The 14379-nt window shown below is 36.9% G+C and overlaps 1 protein-coding gene across 5 annotated transcripts in view; it reads right to left on the reverse strand.

Annotated features, from left to right (window-relative positions):
- LOC129775399 (dual oxidase maturation factor 1) overlaps window positions 1-14379 on the reverse strand; it is a 217456-nt gene that overhangs the window by 175153 nt on the left and 27924 nt on the right. The gene's annotated exons all lie outside the window — the stretch shown is intronic.

The following is a 14379-nucleotide window of genomic DNA, read 5'->3' on the forward strand; positions in this document are numbered from 1 at the left end:
TACCTATAAATTTTATTTGCGTTGTTCTCAAACGAGCAATTTCTACAACGGTGCTATTCGTATGTCCAAACAGCCCCGCTGTTGTGTCACCAACAAGCCCCTTCATATATGTTTTTCATATTTATAAAAATTCATTAAAAAAATAATTTCAAAAGCGGTTCATTAACATTTAATACTAATCCATACAATAAACTTTTGTTTTACGTTAGAACTAATTTTTTTATGATTATTACCCACTAGCTGACCCGGCAAACTCTGTCCCGCCCAAATATTGTTTTTTGTTATCAATACCTTTGAACATTCACGTTTTCTTACTAAGCGCAAGTTCATGAGTCCAATCGCAGAACTGTTCATTGATTGATCTTCTAACCGACTCCGTTGAATTTGCCTTTTACTAAAAAATTCCTGATACTCATCATCATTATAATATCAGATTATTTTCAGACACAATTCTCGTTGAAGATTTTTCAACCACTTGCAAATAATGTTTCTCCGTTACATGGAATAAATGTTTGATACAGAAAATATGAACAAAGGCAGACCCCTCCCCTCTTCTTCCCTTAGAAAGGGGGGAGGAGTGTCTATTCATAGAAACTTTTCATGTCCCCTAAAATCTTCACATGCCAAATTTGGCTCCATTTGCTTGATTAGTTTTCGAGTTATGCAGAAATTTGTGTTTCATTTGTATGGCAGCGCCCTCTTAGAGAGGGAAAAAAGAAATTTGTGTTTCATTTGTATGGCAGCCCCCCTAAGAGAGGGGGAGGAGTATCTAACTACCGTTAAAACATTTATTGCACCCTAAAACGTCCACATGCCAAATTTTGTTCCATTTGCTTGATTATTTCTCGAGTAATGCAGGAATTTGTGTTTAATTTGTATGGCAGCCCCCTCTTAGAGAGGGGGAGGGGTCTCAAACTATCATGAAAACCTTCTTGGCCGCAAAAACCCCTATATACCAATTTTCATGTCGATCGGTTCAGTAGTTTCCGAGTTCATAAGAATCAGACAGACAGACAGAAATCCATTTATATATATATATATATATATATATATATATATATATATATATATATATATATATATATATATATATATATATATATATATATATATATATATATATATATATTTTCAGAACATATTTATAATGCGCAAAGAGCGAATGATTTTCGGAAAAATCGGCACCATGTTCATATTTTTCAACCTAAATAATGAAAAGTTTTTCCAATATGCTCATCTTATTGCAACATCAATTCGCTATTTTTCATCTATAGATCGCTAATTTTTTGCACGCTCAGAAAATATCGTCACTGACCAACTTATCCCTATGACCAACTATCCTCGCCCTACTCTACAAACAATATGTGCTCTCTCAGTCATGGTGTCGAAAAAGTCAATCTTTCTCCCTTAGTTTCCCTCTGGACAGCGATCAGCTTACGCCATATGTTGAGGCTGGGTCTTTTTTTGAAAATTAAGATATCTGTTTCTTACCGAAGAGTTGATTATTGAATTTCGTTTCTTCCTGAGACAATATTAAGATTAATATGCAATTGAAAGCAATAGTTTGGTAGTCAGTTTGAACACCACCCTTCTATTTTTTCTATAATTTAAATCCTGTCAGTATAGAAAAATGTCAATTAAAATGATAATTCGATTTTTTTTCGTGAAAATTAATGGTTCACTTGAAGCATAACATGGCGCGACGTGTTGGCGCTAATCTAACCAATCATTCACGATGCAGCAACTAGGCGCTTATCATTGCCGCAACTGCAAAACACTTTTCAAAAACTTGAAAACTCATTTAGTTGAAGGCAAGCTCGTAACCATCAGGAGATTCTGCGTCTATCAGCGAACCGTAGAGTAAAGGATGTGCTACGATGCGCACTTTGAAAGGTTGCGATGCGACTCGTCAAGTTTCCTGTGTTCGTCGTCGTGCCTTGGCGTTATTATGACAGACGATGGCTTGCGGTTCCGACCAAGCTAATAAACCTAACCAAACTATATGTTTTATGGAGGCGTCAGTGGAGTTTCAATCTTGGAAGAATTCACAGCTGTTATGGACTGGTGAGGCTGAGGATGTGGTAATAAAATTAATTATGCATACACACCAAACGCCAAACGTGGTACGGCACAACGCCGAGAAGGAGGCCTTCTTGGGTGAGCATCAACGTTTCCCAAAAAATTATGCACCACCGGTCTAAGTGGGGTTCAATGTCGTAATTAGAATTTATCTCTGCAGTTTTGTGCTTCGCTGGGAGTACGATTAGCTGCAAGTTAATGTAATTGTCAAAGGTTACAACGAACATATTCACTAACCATCGACGGCTTCCCTCGTAACATCTTGCATTTATTGAATGTTGCAACATGTTTGTCGAGATACGAGGAAAAAATTACAAACGTTGTTCATTACTGAATGTTTGATGATTATTACTGCACTGAATGATGATGAGACTATCGATTTCAGAACTATTCAGGTTAACTTCTTCTAACAAGCAATCAATCTATTTTAAACTATTCATGTGGGGATCTCATTCTTCTATGATAACTTCGAACCATGACGAATATGATTTTCATGTATGCTTTAAATGAAATAAGTGTTTGCTTGTTGAGGCAGAATGATGCCGAGATTTTAGCAGATTTCGAAGAATTATTCGCACCAATTGCTAACAAACGTGAAGGCTTCGTATCAAATACATGCAACACGTGCCCGTACGTCGTTTACAATTTACAATGTGACCTAATAGGTATGCTTGTGAGATTATGGACCTTGGACCTCACACTGAATAACAAAATACTCCCAAAACAACATTCTGTCAAAAATTCGAAACTACGTGTTCCTTTACGCGGACAGATCCGGTCTGCAACAATTCCGTTAACGGATTGCGATCCTGAGCATACTCACTTGACACAATGACATCGCTTCCTAAAGGATGTTACGATCAAAACTTCCGGCAGCTTCCGGTTTATTTCTTTATGATGTTACATGTCAGCATTTTGTTTTTCAACCATAAATAACCGAGTTAGTGTTGTCGTGATGCAAAGCACAACTGTTCATTTTTCTTTGTCTTCATAAATCTGACCTTTTCCGAAGAGACCACGCTCAATTAAATGTCCGAGAGATAATAATTCTGCATGCGTTTTGGGTTAGGTCTTTGAATTGTCGTTCCGAAAATTGCCGTGTATTTTTTTTTCTTTTAGCTTGGTATATCCACTAACCCATGTCTCATCACGAGTTATGATGCGTTTGATGAAGGTTGAATATGCCTACGAAATCACGTCCAACGAAAACAAATGGCAAAGAAAAACCGTTGTTGAGGTGATTTTATCATTTGCGATCATTTGATTGTGACTTGAACGAGCACGCCTTCTTCGAACGTTCATCGATTTTATATTGTTATACACATCATAGAAAATGTGGCACTAATCAGTAGTGAAGTTTAATGAACAAACGACGGGTAGGGGAAATCAGGGTAAAACCGACACTCTAAGGATTTCCACATACTTCTAAGGCCTTCCATGTTTCTTGGACTTCAAATCGTTACAGAATCTCTCTTGAACTCTGCATGAACCATTCTACAGTATCCGTTTATCATTTGTTTTAGTAGAACACGAATTTAGATAGAATACAAAACTTGAGCAGGTAACGGAAAAGATCCTGTTCCTAATCCGGAGTAAACAGTTTTGATCTCAACTTGGGTGAGCATCCATCGGAGATGTGGCCGATGAGCCTTTTTTATTGTTCAAATGTACGAGAGTCGTTCAAAAAATAAGTTTCAGTGCCTCAGAAATCGCGGAAAAATAAAGTTTGGACAAAAAACAAGTAATCTACGTTTTGTTTTCTATTTTTCTACTTAATCGCCGTAACTTTCGAGGCATTTTTCATAGCGTGGCACAAGTTTTTCTATTCCGAGCGCGAAGTGCGTAGCGTCCAACTTTTTGAAGTACGATGTAACTGCGTCACGAATTTCTTCAGTGTTATCGAATCGTTGACCGCCGAATGCCTGTTTCATTTCATTTCATTTATTCATTGATACTTGTTGCGTAAGGACAATCCTTCTAAGTTGTTACAATTAGTTTAACTGAGCTTAAATTCAGCGTTTCTGCTAGATATCGCTTTTAGACTTTTACAATTGTAGTTAAAATAAATACAATAATTTCATTGCTGATTCCTTGCGTTAAACCATGCCACACATTCGCGACGGAACCTGGGAAAGGAGCGAATAAGCTTAATATCAGCTGGTAGTAGGTTCCAAAAGGTGATGCCTTGCACGAATAGAGTTTTCCGGTAATGAGACGTGCGACAACGAGGTAATACAAAGTTATAATTTTTTAATAATTTTTCAAATAAGTACGAGGGTGACGCTGTATTTACAATTTTGAAAAGAGTTATAAAAGAACGTAATTTATACAAGTCGTTAAATCGGCACCCAATTAATTGCTGTTGGAGATGAGTAACTCTGCAGAATCTGGATAGATTGAACACATATCGAACACAGCAGTTGAGGGCAATACGTAGACGATCCAATGCCGTTATAGATGCATTCAGAAGGAAAACATCACAATATAAGAAATGTGGTGATAATAGGATTTGAATAGTTTTATTTTTATAGCTGTAGGTAGTTTGCTCGAAGAAATTCTTAGCAATCTTAGACCAACGTAGATTTTTGAACATTACGTGGCTATGTGGCTATCCCATTCAAAACTGTTTTGTACAACAAAGCCAAGAACGGAAACTTTAGACATGTATTCTATAACGTCATTGCCAAGTTTTATTTCAGGAAGAATTCTCATATTTGAACTTCTCTTAATAAACATCACTTTGGTTTTGGATGAATTTATGGGTAGTAAATTATCTTCAAACCAACGCATTATTCTCGATAAATCATCGTTGATAATGGTAGCCATCGAGGTTAAGGAAAGATCAACAGCGTAGAAGTATATTTGCACATCATCAGCAAACATATGAATTTTACAGTTTTTCAAAACTTCTGTCAAACCATTTATGTACATCGAGAAGAGGAGAGGCACCCCCTGTGGGACACTAGACATGATATCTATACTGTCCGTGAATGTACCATTAGTGGATACTACTTGTGATCTGTATGATAAGTATGAATATAAGAGACGTACGGCAGACCAGGAAAACATAAACTTTTGAGATAACTTCTGTGATAGTTTGGAATGGGACACCCTATCAAAAGCTTTGGAAAAATCAATTAACAGTAGGAAAGCAACGCCTTTCTTATCAATTGCAGAATGAACATCGTCATGTACCTTTAGGAAAGCACTAGTGGTGCTATGACCAGTACGAAACCCAGACTGATTTGGTGATAACAAACTACGTGCACAAACAAAATTGTTCATTTGAGCCTTAAACATTTTTTCAAATACCTTGGAAAGTATGCACAAGATACTGATTGGTCGCTGATTACTAACATCATTACATTTAGGTTTTTTACGAATAGGAATAACCTTACTAGACTTCCAAGCACGAGGGTATTTCGAGGAACAAATGAACAAGTTGAATATTCTGGTTATTGTTGGCGAGATGTGAGATAATACGAATAAACGAATAAACTTAAGTGGCATATTATCAAGACTCACGGCATCAGATTTTACAGAAGAAATCCCAAGAATTACATCATAATCACGAATTGAAGTAACCCCATTATCATTCGATGGTGGAACTGACGTAAAACTACTGTCTTGAACAAAATTTTATCCGAAATGTTCATTGATCTCTACTAGGATGAGTATCTCTTGGAGACGATGGTAAAACATTGATCCTTTTCAGTTTATTCCATAATTCTTTACTGGATTTGAAGAATTGATTCGGCTAGAAACATAGTTTGATTTGGATACATTTATCAAATTAGTAACTCTGTTACGTAATTGTTAATAGTGGACACAATTTTCAGAGGTACGGTTCGATACCCACACATACGATAGGCAATATTCCTTTCAATGATGGCTTCTGCTATTTCACTTGTAATCCATGGATTGAGCCTAGGTTTACAATAGTGCACAGGAATAAAAGTTTTGTTGTTGGTAACTTTGAATAGGTCCTCCATACGGGTCAGCACATCGTCGAGTGATGAAATTTGAGCATCATCGTCTGATCGACTTCAGATCTTTTGCCGTTGGAAGAGCAATAGTAGTTTTTCCTTTCACCATGGTCGAACGTCACTTGCTGTTGGTAAACAGTGTGAATGTCGAATGGCTCCGTGAGTCGTTGGTAGCAAAATGACAATAGGATGAGCACTCAAAAAGTATGGCGGGGATGATTGTTATATCTGAAACGCCCGAGCGGTCTTCGGCATTTCTTTTCATTATTCACAATAAAAGACTTTAAACTGTTCTCCGAAGAGACACGACCGACAATTTTCAATTGTCATGTATGGTTGTTTGATGTTTGATTGAAATACGAGGATTATTTTTATGAGACCCCCTCTCCTTTCCAGAGGATGAAGGGGTGTCATTTATTTATTTAGTACATCATCTTCGACTACGTCGCACAGACTGACTTAAAACTAACTATACTAAATCTCTAATCCTAGCACTGAACACGTTTCTTGTCAACAGAAAATCAAATTCATTACAAACAACATTAAAGGAACGCAAACAAAAATCAAAACTACTGTTGTAACCGAAGTTTGTTCTGTGGTAAGGAATTGCTAATAATGGAGAGTTTCGAAAACGACGAGGCGGCAACTGATTCCATGTTGTATTGATGGACTAAAACGTTACTGCAACGGGAGAAGGATATCACTTTGCATTTATTGCAGTTAACTCGCATTCCGTTGTCGCCACACCAGACAAGCAAACGATTTATGTCGTTTTGCAGAGCAGCACAGTCATTTGGTGAAACTATGACACGAAATAGTTTTAAGTCATCGGCAAAAGAAAGATTGGATGAGGAGAGTAACAGGCAAAGATCATTGATGAAGATAATAAAAATAAGAGGGCCGAGAACACTGCCTTGGGGTACGCCAGAAGAATGTCGAAAGTTCTCGAATGTCAGAATGTCGAAAGTTCTGGAACGCACAGAATTGACCATAACGTATGCGTTACGATTTGACAGGTACGAATAGAGCCATTCCGTTATCCACGAGGGAAATCCAGTGTGACCCATTTTATCAACGATCAGCTTATGCGGTACTGTGTCAAAAGTCTTCGCGAAATCTATATAAATTGAATCAACCTGCTGCTTCGATTCCAATTCAAGTGACAACGCTGATACATAGCACATTAAGTTCGATGTTGTTGAACGGTGTTTCACAAATCCGTGCTGACTACTGGAGATGATGGGAGTCGCGACTCGGTAGAGAACTGTGTGAACAAGCTTCTCAAAAACCTTGCTGAGAGTACAGAGTATTGACACACCACGGTAGTTTTCAACACAGGTATAGCTACCTGATTTGTAGATTGGCACTATGTACGCTGATTTCCATGCGGTCGGGAATATTCTGTCCGAGAGCGAACGGTTAAAAACAGCAGTGATGGGCTTGGCAAGCGAAGAGGCACGGTTCTTTAAAAATGCGGGCGGTATGTTATCTGTACCTGGTCCTTTTTTGGGGTCAAGATCCTCGAGACCTCTCCTCACTTCCTCTGGAGTAAACTGAATGCACGGTAGGTTTATGTTATGGATTGGTATTTCCTCAAAACGATCGTGACGTTGAACCGGTGATGCTTTGCTGAAGACACTTTCGAAGAAGGCAGCAAACAGATTGGCGGTCTCTGAACTTGTGGTAGAAACGGTCTCATTGTAGCTAACCGAACCAGGGATATTACTGCTTGCTTTTATTTTCTTGACGAAACTCCAAAAACTTGAAGGATCTTGTTTAACCGTTGCCTGAATTCTTAGCAGGTAGTTTTTAAATGTTTCAGAAAGGAGACTCTTGTATTCCAAGTCAAGATTTCGAAGTCTAGCTCTGTCAGTCTCATTCTTCGAATTGAAATAACGATTACGCACCTTGCGGAGGTTGTTGCGAAGATTTCGTAGCTCAGGAGTCCACCAAGGTTTATTGTAAACGGAGCTTGACACTCTTCTTCTTTGAGGGATATGGCGACTGAAGACATACCATCATAGAAACATTTCTCTTACCTAAAAACCCTCAGATCACAAATTCGGCTCCATTTGGTGCCCCCTAAAATCTCAACATGCCAAATATGGCTCAATTTGCACCCTAAAACCTCCACATGCCAAATTTCGTTTGATTTGCTTGATTAATTCTCGAGTAATGAAGAAATTTGTGTTTCATTTGTATGACAGCCCCCCCCTAAGAGGGGGGGAGGGGTCTTGAAATATCATAAGAACCTTCCCCGACCCCAAAAACTCCTACATACCAATTTTCATGTCGATCGGTTCAGTAGTTTCCGAGTTCATAAGAATCAGACAGACAGACAGACAGAAGTCCATTATATATATATATATATATATATATATATATATATATATATATATATAGATAGATAGATAGATAGATGATCATGTAGAGAAGATGCGAGTAAGATCTTTCGACGGTTTAAATGATCCTTCGACGATTATTTATCTGACCTTTTTTTCTTATGCTCTAGGCATCAGATTATTTCAAAGCGAAAGTCCAGAAATATTTACTGTGTATTCGAGCATTCCAAGATTATTCAGAACACTATTGGTGAGCTTTTCTAATGCAGACTATATGAAAAATATAACCAATCTGAACAATGTACATTTCGATCAGAAAAATTATGTTAGTTCGGATAATGTTTATGTCGGTGTTGCGGCAGAAATGGTGATCAATGAATATTTGTCCGTATGTAAAATTTCAGACAACATCGTGGCTGAATTTGTTGGTGTTTATTTTGCACCCTGCAATCAAGTTCTAAAACAATATAATTTATATGATCCTTTGATCACTAATATGACGATAATTGATCCAACTAATGCATAGAAAGGAAGCATATGGCAATTGCTCCCCTTCTACAAAGTCTTCCGAATATCTGCGATCGAAATTATTCAGGATATCGATAATAAATTTGGGGAGATTAATTATTCCAGGGAAACCTGGATTTTACTGGCTTCACTGTAAAGAAACGCAAGGCTTCTTTCTTTTGGGTTAACATTTTGGCAATAAAAAGGATGACAATAATTTTTCTTTTCCAAATTAAATAAATAAATTTGATTACGAAAAAATACACATTCATGATGAAAATTGCTCTTCGGTGGCGTTAATATATAAGTACCAATGCTACACACTGATTTTTATTGCTAATACAGGTCAAACTCGATTATCCGGAGTATTTTTTTCACTTCGGATAATCGAGTCATATAAAAAAGAATGTTCTCTCGGTAAACGTAATATAATTATGATTTGCACTTATTTATTAAACGGTTTTATTTAGCTTGAACCCGTTTGTATGATTGTGACTTTATAACTTTGTATCTTTGTAATTTTGTCTGTACCGCTGTGCCACATTAATAGAAATTTAACTCCCTTCCTGTTGTCCGATTGATCTGAAATTTGGAACACATCTTTATCTCTGGTGTCATTATAAAACTGGGTTTTCCATAATATTGAAAATCCAATATGGTGGCCGGTACAAAATGGTGGATTATATACATATTTTCTCAAAATCCCATCAATATGGGTATCAAATGAAAGGGATTGACTAGCAGAACACAGTTATTTAAGAAAAATGCAAATCCAAAATGGCTGCCACCATAAAATGGCGCTATATATATTTTTTTTTCAAAATCACATCAATATGGGTATCAAAAGAAATTTCTCGAAATCGACTAGTAGAACATAGCAGATCATGGAAAATCCAAATCCAAGATGGCCGCAGTTCCCTAATAACTAATTACTTTTTAAATGGTTTCATTTAGTTTTACCTGTTTATATGCATGTTTGAGTGTTTGTAGGATTGTCCCACATTTATTGATCACTGATTGATCTGAAATTTGGAACACACCTTTAATTCTACTACCATTATAAAACTGCGTATTCTATGATCTAGAAAAATTCGATTTGGCCGCCGCTAAAAAATAGTTGAATGGCTTGACTTGGAGAATACACTACATTATGAACAACATAAATTCAAAAAGGTCGCCGCCACTAAATGGTCGACTATGTATTTTGACGTAGGACTACGTCTTTCATTTCTATACCGGGGTGTAAAATCAAAGTTTCGAAAACGAAAGCGTTACGCCGGAGACCGAGATTTTGAGCGTTAATAGCTCCTAAACAACTGAACGAAATGGTATGATAAACACTTCATTCGAAAGATAAAATGTCTACGCGTTCTATACTTGTTACTTTTTGATCCAAAAACTTGTTTCAATAATCTTAAAATTGCTTTCAAAACAGGCTATTAAAATCACCAATCGGTATATAAGCGAGCGCCGCTCGGAAATCCACTCAGTTCTAATTGAACAGCGATTGGAGCATGTTGTCGCTGTTGTGGTGAAGCTCTTCGTTTATCATGAAAGCGCGGATGAACGGTGTCACCAAGAGCCTGTTTGTGCACCCTAGGCCAGAAGGGAATCCATCAGGAGGAGAGTGATGCCACAAACGGTTCCCCGGGAAGACATCGCTACACACACATACACGCGCGGAATTCTTTCCGTTTGGATGCCATTCAGCATCCAGAAAGTTCCGGAAAGATCTAATCTTTTCTAGAAAATAATCTGCCAGTTCCTCTGGGAATTTAAAAATACATTCATGTGAAAGAGTTTATTTGAATGTTTTCTATCCATGTAACACTGTGACCAAATACATTTGGTTTTGTGATTTTTCAATACATCGCAATTAACAGGATAGCTTCAGAAGATTATTCTTCCCCATCAGTAGGATATTTTCGTATCCAATATTGTATGCGCCCGCAATCGATTATTGCTCAGTCGCCGAAAGTTCCGAGCTCAGAGAGTTCATTCCCCTCTAGTTTGCCTTCCAAATTGCCATCGTAAACCACACCTTCTCTCGATTCAATCACACACAAAAAGCATACTTAAGCGATATTCTGGTGGTGAGACACATTCATTTTCAGGCATTCTTTGTGTGGACACCGACTGGACAACATCGTTGCTGGACGGGCTGGACGGCGAGGGATCGAGGGCCTATCTCAAGGCAAGAGGGTGGAGGTGGTAGCGCAGGAGTAGAGTAGAGTTTTGAAAGGGCCTTTTTCAAGGCTAGAGACGAATGAACTGCAAAAGTTTAAAGACTCTATAATACAAGACCTTCCTTTTTTGAGACACATTCATTTTTCGTGAGGACATCGACAAGACAACATCATTGCCTAACATGCTGGAGGAGGTGGACGGCGAAGAATCGACACATACACGCGCAGAATTCTTTCCGTTTGGATGCCATTCAGCATCGAGAAAGTTCCGGAAAGTTCTAAACATTGTTGGAAAATGATCTGCCAGTTCCTCTGGGAATTCAAAATTACATTCATGTGAAAGAGTTTATTTGAATGTTTTCTATCCGTGTAACACTGTGACCAAATATTTTTCAATCAAGTACTATTAACAGATGGTTATCGAGTTAGTATGAACCACTGGTGGGCTTCCAGTATCGAGGAAAATGTGGAAATATCTAATCGTTGCTGGAAAATAATCTGCCAGTCCCCTTGGAATTGAAAATTACATTCAAGCGAAAGAGTTTATTTTAATGTTTTCTATCCATAAAATATCCATATAATACATTTGGGTTTGTGATTTGTCAATCAAGTACAGTTAGCAGGTTAGCTTCTGAAGATTATTCTTCAGAACAAGGTTTTTCGTATCCTATATTGGATGCATAAAACCTTGTGCCTCCAACGTAACGCTCTCGTTTTCGAAGTCCCCCAAATATTCATTTATTCATTCATTCAGAATGGATTTAGATTCAACTTCGAACAAATGATCTCTAAATCAACGATAGTCCTACGTCACCCTTGCGGTTATACCATAGATATAACCCACTTCCTGTTTTTTGCAATTCCCTCAATATCGGTATCAAATGAAATGATTTGACCAATAGAATACAGTACATCATGAAAATATTTCGAAGAAAATTAAGTAAGAAATAAACGTTAGATTTCCATTATCCACAGTTAGTTGTTTTATCATATACCCCACAATTTTATTTTAGTCTCATCATTGCCCTAGATTAATGAAGGAAGCGATGTGATAGCTACTAACTGCTATTTGTATAATTATTATCTAGCTTTTAGTACATTAAACCGTATAACTCAAAAGTTTTTTTTTCCTTTTTTTTTTTTGGTAAATTATCTGTATCATCAATATACTTCTCTACAATAAAACTATTCAACTTTCTTTTGAATTTGTATTTCTTACCTAGCTTTCTTCGGAATATTTTGATGATGCATTGTATTCTATTAGTCAAATCATTTCATTTGATACCAATATTGAGTGGATTCCAAAACAATACATACTCGACCATTTTGTGGTGGCGACCTTTTCGAATTTATGTTATACATAATGTAGCGTATCCTCCAAGTCAAGCCATTCAGTCATTTTTTATCGGCGGCCACACTCAAACGTACATACAAACAGGGCAAGCTGAATGAAACAATTTTATAAAAAAAAATAAAAAAAATAATTTTAAAAATAATTGTTTATTTGGGAACTGCGGCCATCTTGGATTTGGATTTTTCATGATCTACTGTGTTCCACCAGTCGAGCACTTTCATTTGATACCCATATTGATGGGGCTTTGAAAAAAACATATGGCGCCATTTTGTGATGGCGGCCATTTTGGATTTGCATTTTTCATAAATAACTGTGTTCTACTTGTCACGCCCTTTCATTTGATACCCATATTGATGGGGTTGTGAAAAAAATATATTTGGCGCCATATTGTGGTGGCGGCCATTTTGGATTTGCATTTTTCATATATAACTGTGTTTTACTAGTCGATCCCTTTCATTTTATATCCATATTGATATTAGAAAATCCATATCCATATCCATATTGTTCTTAGAAAATATGCAATCCGCCATTTTGAAGTGGTCGCCATCTTAGATTTGCATTTTTCATAAATAACTGTGTTCTACTAGTCAAGCCCTTTCATTTGATACCCATATTGTCTATTCAATATAAAATACTCCGGGTAAACGAGTCTGAAATTCCGGATAATCGAGTCCGACCTGTATATTTAATTTGTTTTCGTTCGAAATTGTCCAACAAATATGTAGACATTGCAGCCCACATTTCGATAACACAAAAACAATGAAAGCTATGAAATAAATGCCTTTCAGCAATCACTTGCAACTTATGCTAATCGTGACAATTTTTACGCGTGATGTTTTTTACTCTGGTAATCTACATTTTTTCCGCATATTCCGCAACGAATAGAATGAATCTCAAAACTTGATTAATAATCTAATGCTTCAGACGTATCGCTACGAACTATGCCTGTCAAGCAATCTTCACAAAAAAAAACTGGAAACGTATAAGAGTTTTTTTTCACGCAGCATCTGTGTATACTTTAGTAGATGAGATGACACAAAATACGTGTGTGCTTTTTTTACATATATACATTCTTACATAGAACTCCTTTCTAAAACTCAAAGGCCAACCAAAAATATATCCAATTTTCATGGCCTATTTTTAGGCTACCGGTTCTAAAATGTGGGTGAAGATACCAATAAAAAGATACCAATAACTTTTAATTACAACTGACATTTTTTGTAGCCGATGATAAGACAGTTTTATCATTTAAATTAGAAGCACACCATCCTACGAGAATATTCTGAGATGGTGGAGTGTTGGAATTGACCTATCTGGTCATGGGAACCATTTGAAATTTCAAGAAATTCACGAAAATGGACAAGTCCTAAGGCTAATATTTTTCGGAGGCGATAGAATGTCAATTTTATCATTTGAATTAGAAGCATACTATCCTCCGAGAATATTCTGAGATGGTGGAATGTTGGAATTGACCCATCTGGTCATGGGAACCATTTTAAATTTCAAGAAATTTACGATAATGGACAAGTCCTAAGGCTAATATTTTTCGGAGGCGATAGAATGTCAATTTTATCATTTGAATTAGAAGCATACCATCCTCCGAGAATATTCTGAGATGGTGGAATGTTGGAATTGACCCATCTGGTCATGGGAACCATTTTAAATTTCAAGAAATTTACGATAATGGACAAGTCCTAAGGCTAATATTTTTCGGAGGCGATAGAATGTCAATTTTATCATTTGAATTAGAAGCATACCATCCTCCGAGAATATTCTGAGATGGTGGAATGTTGGAATTGACCCATCTGGTCATGGGAACCATTTGAAATTTCAAGAAATTTACGATAATGGACAAGTCCTAAAGCTAATATTTTTTGGAGGCGATAGAATGTCGATTTTATCATTTGAATTAGAAGCATACCATC

This window comes from Toxorhynchites rutilus, chromosome 3, assembly GCF_029784135.1.
Source record: "Toxorhynchites rutilus septentrionalis strain SRP chromosome 3, ASM2978413v1, whole genome shotgun sequence".
Taxonomy (NCBI): Eukaryota; Metazoa; Arthropoda; class Insecta; order Diptera; family Culicidae; genus Toxorhynchites; species Toxorhynchites rutilus.